Source organism: Triturus cristatus, chromosome 2_1 (assembly GCF_964204655.1).
Source record: "Triturus cristatus chromosome 2_1, aTriCri1.1, whole genome shotgun sequence".
Taxonomy (NCBI): Eukaryota; Metazoa; Chordata; class Amphibia; order Caudata; family Salamandridae; genus Triturus; species Triturus cristatus.
In genome coordinates this window covers 76,754,993-76,763,381 of record NC_140581.1, presented here as the reverse complement: position 1 = coordinate 76,763,381, position 8,389 = coordinate 76,754,993, and positions in this window count along the sequence as shown.

The following is an 8,389-nucleotide window of genomic DNA, read 5'->3' as shown; positions in this document are numbered from 1 at the left end:
GTCTTAGAAAGTAGCCTAATCAATAATTCTTCTCCAAAGATGTCTTAAACCTCATGTTTCTCTTGAAGGTTCACTATTCATCGACTGCTCGGAATGTTAGGCCAACAAAATGTAAAGCAGCAATCTTAACCATATCACTGTTGTAAGTCTGAACAAGTTTGTGAAGGTATGCATGTGTGTGTACCTGCTTTTACCTAATGACATGTTACATAAAAGTAAACATATAAATACTTGAATACCTGTGTTTCAAACAGCATACTCTGTAAATCTGGGTAGAAAAAGGTAAATGTATTTCTTTCTGCTCATAATACAGGACACATGGGTATTCAATAGTATATTTGAGGGGCTTTATAACAGCTATATACATAAGACATGACTGCCTGTGTGTCAGGATGTGTCAGCAGTGCCAAAACAAGTAATGCCACTAACCTTTAGTAACACCAGCGTGGACGACGGAGTGTAGAGAAGTCCCCCTACTTCCCTGAGCACCACCACACACAGAGTAGATATACACTGCGATGGGAATAGGGAAAAGGGATAAAATAATAAACTCTGCTGCTGTGCTGGAGACCTTAAGTCTGGTCTATGGCTCGGTATAACTTCAGAAGTCACCCCACAAACATAAGCTGCAGATGAAAGAATAGAGAGGGATATGAAAAATAACTCAGGGATTCATTTATATCACACAACAGGATGCTCCTATAGTCAGATACTCACAATATAACAAGCAGCAATACTCTTAGAGAAGGTTCTGAGACTATCCAATCCCAGTGAGACCATATACTGAGAGACGATGAACTGGAATGCCAGGGAGTTTATTAGCTCACTGAACCCAAGGATGATTTCAATCAACAAACAATGGCACAGTAAATGGTGCCTAAAGAGGACTATGAATAGCACCATAAACTAGCATAAAAACGTTGTTAATAGCACAGCATAAGAACGAAGGAATAAAGTTGTGCACGCAGTAGTCACAAGCTCAAGTTCAATACCACTGAGCAATTGCGCGCCAAACCACTGTTTGCAAGCACAGTGTAGCTTGTAAGCACAGGCTCCAAAAGAGAAGACCAGCGTGGAAATAATTACGAAATTAAACTGTTTCAAAAAGCAGAAGGAGCGCTCCAGCACTTCCTTTCCGAGTGTTTGCTTGTCGAAAGAACTTCAGCAGGAAACAACAAATCCAAACCAGAAATCCAGTAGGGAATACCATCCACTTACTCGAACTCAAAAATAGGTGAGATTGTCAAGCCCCGACCCCAGGAAGGGGAGGGGCTTTATAGGAGCAGAAATCCAGGCGTCTCCTTATCCATCTACCAGCATTCCGTCCCAAGGGATTCTGGGACATCTAGTCCGCTGTGCGCCATTTGCCAATAGACCTGGTAACATGCATACAAGGGAAAAGAGCCTTAACTGTAGGTGCAGGGAAACCCATCTTTCCTGACCTACGCTGAACAATCGCAACACTGTGCAACTGAATGAGAGAGCATAACTGACAACATTCGACCACCTATAGTAGAAACTACCTGCTTTTTAACCTACCATCTTCAGATGCATAACACATGTGAGAATACATGTACAAGTAGACATATACCTCAGTCAAGAGAGCACATAGACCTTTAAATTTGCCACACTGCATCTCCCATTTGAATACAGGAAAAAGGTGAGAGAAGTACAGAAAGATGCAAGAAAAGTACAGAAAGAGGCAAGAGTGGTAAAGAAAGAGGCAAGAGAGGTAAAGAAAGAGGCAAGAGAGGTAAAGAAAGAGGCAAGAGAGGTAAAGAAAGAATCAAGAGAAGTGCATCAAAAAGCAAGAGAGGTGCAAAAAGAGGCAAGACTGGGGCAGATGGAGGCAAGAGAGGTACAGAAAGGGGCAAGAGAACTGAAGAAAAAGAACGAAAGGTTCACAAAGAAGCAAGATGAATGCAGAAAGAGGCAACAGGGGTGCATTAAAAAGCAAAAAATATGCAGAGAGATGCAAGAGAAGTGCAGATAGAAGCAACATAGGTGCAGAAAGAGGCAAGAGAAGTGCAGAAAGAGGAAAGAGGTGCAGAAAGAGGCAAAAGAGGTGAAGAAAGAAGAGCGGTAAAGAAAGAGACAAGAAGGGTGCAGAAACAAGTAAGAGAGGTAGCGAAAAAGGAAAGGGAAGTGCAGAAGAAGCAAAAGAGGTGCAGAAAGAGGCTAGAGGTGTGCAGAAAGAGGCAAGAGAGCGGCAGAAAGAGGCAAAAGAGGTGGAGAAAGAGGCTAGAGGTGTGCAGAAAGAGGCAAGAGAGGGGCAGAAAGAGGCAAGAGAGGGGCAGAAAGACGCAAGAGAAGTACAGAAAGAGGCTAGAGAAGTACAGAAAGAGGCAAGAGAAGTACAGAAAAAGGCAAAAGAGGTGCAGAGAGAGGCAAGAGAAGTACAGAAAAAGGCAAAAGAGGTACAGAAAGAACCAAGAGAAGTGCAGAAAAAAGCAAGAAAGGTGCAGAAAGATGCAACAGAGGTGCAGATAAAAGATGTAAAATTACAGAAAGCAACAAATGCAGAATGAGGCAAGAGGGGTGGAGAAAGAGACAAGAGAAGTGCAGAAAGAAGCAACAGAAATGCAGAGAGACACAAGAGAGGTGTAGAAAGAAGGAAGAGGGATGCAAAAAGAAACAACAGAGGTGCAGACAGAGGCAAGAGAACTGCAGAAAGAGGCACGAGAGGTGCTGGAAGAGGGGTGCAGAAAGGCAAAAGGGGTACAGCAAGAAGCAATAGAGGTACAGAAAGAAGCAGTAAAACTGCAGAAAGAATCAACAGAGGTGCAGAATGAGGCAAGAGTAGTGCAGAAAGAAGCAACAGAAATACAGAGACACGCAAGAGAGGTATCAAAAGAGTTAAAAGGAATGCAGAAAGAAGCAAGAGCGGTGAAGGAAGAAGCAAGAGAAGTGCAGAAAGAAGCAACCACGGTGCAGAAATAGGCAAAATGGGTGCAGAAAGAAGCAAGGGAAGTGCAGAATGAAGCAAGCAAGATGCAGGAACAGGCAAGAGAAGTGCAAAAAGAGGAAAGAGAGTTGCAGAAAGAGGGAAGAGGGTGCAGAAAGAGCGAAGAGGGTGCAGAAAGAGCGAAGAGGGTGCAGAAAGAGGCTAGTGAAGTGTAGAAAGAAGCAAGGGACGTACAGAATAAAGAAGCAAAAGAGGTGCAGAAAGAAGCAAGAGAGGTGCAGAAAGAGGCAAGAGAGGTGCAGAAAGAGGCAAGAGAAGTGCAAAAAAAGGAAGAAAGGTACAGAAAGAAGCAAGAGAAATACAGAAAGAGGCAAGAGATGCAGAGAAATAAGCAGAAGTGGTTTCCATACCATTATTACCAATTTAATACCCACATTTAACAATAAGTAACAGGTGACCATTCCAGGTTTGCAAAGGGCCTTCCACTACGCTGCGACAGTTGTTGCTGCATCTTTGGTAACATTTGAGCTGTTTGAGCAAGAAACAAGTTTTTTTTGTTCAAACCTACAGATGATGCATTATGTGACAAATGTGGAAAATTTATATTTATGCAAAAATCAGTGCAACAGAACAGTTGCATAATTCCAGTAACTTGCTCATACCGCTAACTAGGTCCAGAAGTGCTCCTCAGTAGTTCCTTCTTTTTTTAAATCTCATTGAGTTCATAGTTTAGCCTTTATGTAAATGAGGAAGACTAAACCTGAGGTTACCACTCCACAACACAGACTACCATACCACAACATTACTCTCCATAACACATATTCCCACTCTACATAATTCCTATACACTAAATACCACATACTTTCTATCTAAATAATTTCACTGCACAACATACTTCCACTACATACAATGTACATCCAATTCACTCCAAAAAGCATTCGTAAAAAACTTTAACATTTACAATGGCAATAGCTCTAACTCTCGCACATGCAAGACCTATTACATTGCAAATTCTTCTTTAACTAGTGGTCGCATTTGCAGAGTGGTGGAGACAGGGGAATGGGCCTCCTACCAGTGCCCAGGAATTCTGCTGTGTAGGACTCACAGGAGGTACCAGGAGGGCTTCTTGGCCCCCAAAGTCCATTAGAGTAAAGTGGACTTTATCCCCCAACCAGTAGTGTGCCATGAGGCACATTTGAAGAGTGATGGAGAAAAGGGAGTGTGGCCTCTGAAGACCTCTTAGCAATCTCACTGTTTGGGACCTACTGGAGGTAACAGGAGGGGTAGTTGGCCCCCAAGGACATCCTTGGGGGGCCAACTACCCCTCCTAATACCTACAGTAAGTCCCTCACAGCAGGTTCTCATAGCAGGCCATTGCTCACCACTCTGCAAACCGCTCCCTGACATGCTCTTGGATGGGGATTGAAGTTCCCTTTGCTACTGGGGGATCTTAGGGGCCAACTAGCCTACCTGTTACCTCCAGTTAGACCCACACAGTGGGATTGCTGAGAGGTAGACATAGGCCATGCCCCATTTTTCCACCTCTCTGCAAACTCTCTACCTGACTTGCTCTTGGTTGGGGGATGAGGACCCCTTGTGTCCTGAGGACTTTAGGGCTTACTGGAGGTACCTGGTGGGCTAGTTGGCCCCTAAGGATCCTTAGGATTGAGAGGGGACCTAATCCCCCAACCCTGAATGCACCAGGATGTGCATTTGCAGAGTGGTGGAGGGAGGGGATGGGGTCTTCGGTGAGTTTTTATTTTTATTTTAGGAAGGGGGCTTATTTGCCCCCCTTTCCCTAACCATTTGGGCCCCAGGGACCCCATCCCCCAGGGCCTGAACCATTTAAAAAAAATATATTGAAAATCGAGAGGGGTGCGTGGCACCCTTCCCGAGACCGATTACAGCCCTGGGGAACCCATCCCCCAGGGCTAGGCCTTTGTTTGTTTTGTTTTATTATAGGGGAGGGGGGCTGAGCGGTCCCACTCCCCAGGCCGATTTTGGTCCCGGGGACCCCATCTCCTGAGGCCCATAATTTTTTTTTTGATAGACTGTCAGCTGCATGGCCCCATTCCTGAGGCCACTTTTGGCCCCGGGGACCCCATACCCAGGGGACCGACCTTATCTTCTTTTTTTCATTTTTATTAATAATGGGAGGGGTCATATGGGCCCCCCTCCTGGGCCATTTTTGGCTCTGGAGACCCCATCCCCTGGGGCATAGCCTCATGTTAGGGACCACAGGGGGATCCCCAATGCCCCTGTGGTCCCTGCCGGCTCCCAGTCTCCTGTGGGATACAGCATTGCTTTGCTCAAAAGCGATACTGCTTCGCTTCATGGAAGCAAGCAGTTTTTCTGCTCTTGATTCCATGAAGCGAAGCACAGTTTGCTATGACAGAACAGGAGCAGTGCTCCTGACCTGCCATAGCAAACTGCAATGTCCCGGGGGTGGGCACCCTGGGACATTGCTGGAGCCATCCCTTGGGGGTGGTGGTCTCCAGGGCAATTGAGGCCTCCTACAGGGGGCCATGTGGCCTCCTCCCATTTTATGTATAGCCTGGTGGAGGTGGTGGTCCCTGTGGCAGTGTGGGGGGGCAGGAGCCACCCCATACCATTTCAATTTAAAGAAAAGCCCTGGAGAGGTGGCAGTCCCCAGGGCTGCGGGCGGGGGACATGAGGCCCCCCTGCATTGAAATATTAACGCACTCGGGGAGGTACCTGGGGCAGCATGGGGGTGGGCAGGAGCCCTTTCCATGCCTTTTTTATTAGAAAAAAGCCCTTGGGAGGTGGCGGTCCCTGGGGCTGCGGTGAGCCATGCGGGCCCCTGAACCATAATTAAGCATTGCCCCTGGGACCTGTTCTACCCGGGGTCTTAGAAGAAATAATGTATTGGGTGGGATTTTTGCACCCTACGTGAATCCAGTCGGATTTCTTTAACAAAAATGCATTTTGTGGCCCTTGGGGTCCCTTTGGGACCCTCTGAGTACACCTAGGGGGTGAAGGTGTTCCTACCCTGCACCATTTTCTTGTATTTTACCTTTTTTTTGTGACTCTGTTCAACCGTGTTACAAGATGGCTGACAACTCTACCTGGTTTGAAGTGTTGGCAGCCAATCAGCGTCAGGCTGGTGCTCAGGGGGGTTCGCGGATCCACCACTGTCACAATATATCAATATTTATTTTAATCTGAATTTCTCAGGAACTGCTGAACAGATTTACACCATTTATAAAAAAAGTCACTTCCTGAACCAAAAGCTACCGTTTGCCAAATTTGATGAAAATCCGTTCAGCAGTTCGGGCTGTAGCCATGTCTAAAGTTTCCTATGGAAATTAACATGGAGCATTTTGGGACCCCCCTTTTTCCTCAGCCCCCGCTTTATGAATCACCCCAAAACTTTCAAGACAGGAGTTGACATGAGGGGGCCATTAGTTTTGAAAAATTCCTGAAAATTCGTCAAACGGCACCAAAGATATTGGCAAAAGTAAAAAACACTTTTTGAATAGAAACAAGGTCCTAAGTATAACTATCTACTGGCAACCGCCAGTAGGTAATATATATGTATATCTTTTTTTTATTATAAAAAACTACTGAATAGCTTTACACCAAATTACAAGAGATCTTTCACGACCCAATTTGGTGTAATTCAGCTCATAAGTTCAAGCTGTAGTCGTGTCTAAAATACCTGCTGGAAAATTACTTTGGGAAAACTCATTTTGGGACCTGCCCTTTTTCTTGGCCTGTGCTTGATAAATCACCCCACCAATTTCCATAAAGCTGTTCAACAAGAAGGGGGTAGCCAGGTTATCAACAGGCACCGGGACAGATATCCGGGACAGGTAGTACAGTAATATTTTGATGGGGCTCTACGACAAAGGGTGGCTAACCAATCAACCTCAAAAACATAAACCCCTCAAGGTAAATGTAATTAAAAAAAGAAAGAAAAGTCCTGAGCACACAATTAGTCAATTAATGGGTATCCAGAATATCCATAGTCCAAGTTCTGTTTATTCCACTCCCATGTTGTACGTCAACACTGTGGATACATAAACAAGCAGCTGATGATAAACAGCCAGAAGCCAAACCATCATTCATCATCTCGCGAGTATGCCTTTGACTTCCTCAGGGCTGCAATATGAAATTAATGTTGACTTTAGTCAAGCTCCTAGTGCTTAAAAACACTATCACCCACCAGAAAATTATGTCCATATTTTTAAAGAATATATAAAAATAAACAGATGCACACAAAAGACCTCTAGTGTGCAAGAAAGGTGAATCCAGGAACATAGAGGTGCCACAAGACCTGTGCCCAAGAAATTATTGTCAGAAGGTATTATAGCAATACAGCTTGATTAAGAATGGAAGGAGTGAGCTTAAAAGTTAGAGCAAGTAAATAAAAAGGAAGACAAAAGAGTATATACAAAAGAAGAGAAGGATTACAAAAAGGGGGCAGTAACCTGCTTAAACAAACTTTAAAGAGTATTTCCAATAATGTTCATCACAGTCACCAGCATCAATCTGTTACTGGTCAAGTAGTGTTATATCATTTGGTAACTCTACAAAAATATAAAATGTGTAAAGATTAAATCATGATGGTGCCAAACAGTAGTGTCACAAAAACAGTACCCAAATATTTTGCAAAAACGTGCATACAATGTGCAATGCCCAGTTAAGCAGTATCAACGTATATGCCAAAAAACTAGGGCAAAAGGTGTGCATGGCCTTTACCGATTTGTAAAATAATATATTATCAAAAAATGGCTACACTGTTCAGAGGCAAGCAAGGTGCAGAAACAGGCAAGAGAAGTGAAAAAAGAGGCAAGAGAGGTGCGGAAAGAGGCAAGAGGTGCAGAAAGAGAAAAGAGGGTGCAGAAAGAGGCTAGTGAAGTGTAGAAAGAAGCAAGAGAGGTACAGAAGAAAGAAGCAAGATAGGTACAGAAAGAAGCAAGAGAGGTGTAGAAAGAAGGGAGGTACAGAACGCCAAAGAGATGGGCAGAAAGAGGCAAGATAATTGCAGAAAGGGAAGAAAGGTACATGAAGAAGCAAGAGAAATGCAGAAAGAGGCCAGAGAGGAACAGAAATTAGCAACAGTGGTTTCCATACCATTATTACCAATTTAATACCCACATTTAACAATAAGTAACAGGTGACCATTCCAGTTTTGCACAGGGCCCTCCACCACGCTGTAACAGCTATCGCTGCATTTTTGGTAATGTTTGAGCCGTTCGAGCAACAAACAAGGTTTTTTTACCAAACCTACAGATGATGGATTATGGGGCAATTGTGGAAAATGTATAATTTTGCAAAAATCAGTGCAGCCGAACAGTTGCATAATTCCACTGGCCATGATTATACCTCTAACTAGGTCCAGAAGTGCTCCTCAGTAGTTCCTTTTTTTTGTCTTATAGAGTTTATAGTTTAACCTTTATGGAAACGAGGAAGACTAAACCTGAGGTTACTACTACACAACACAGACTACCATACCACATT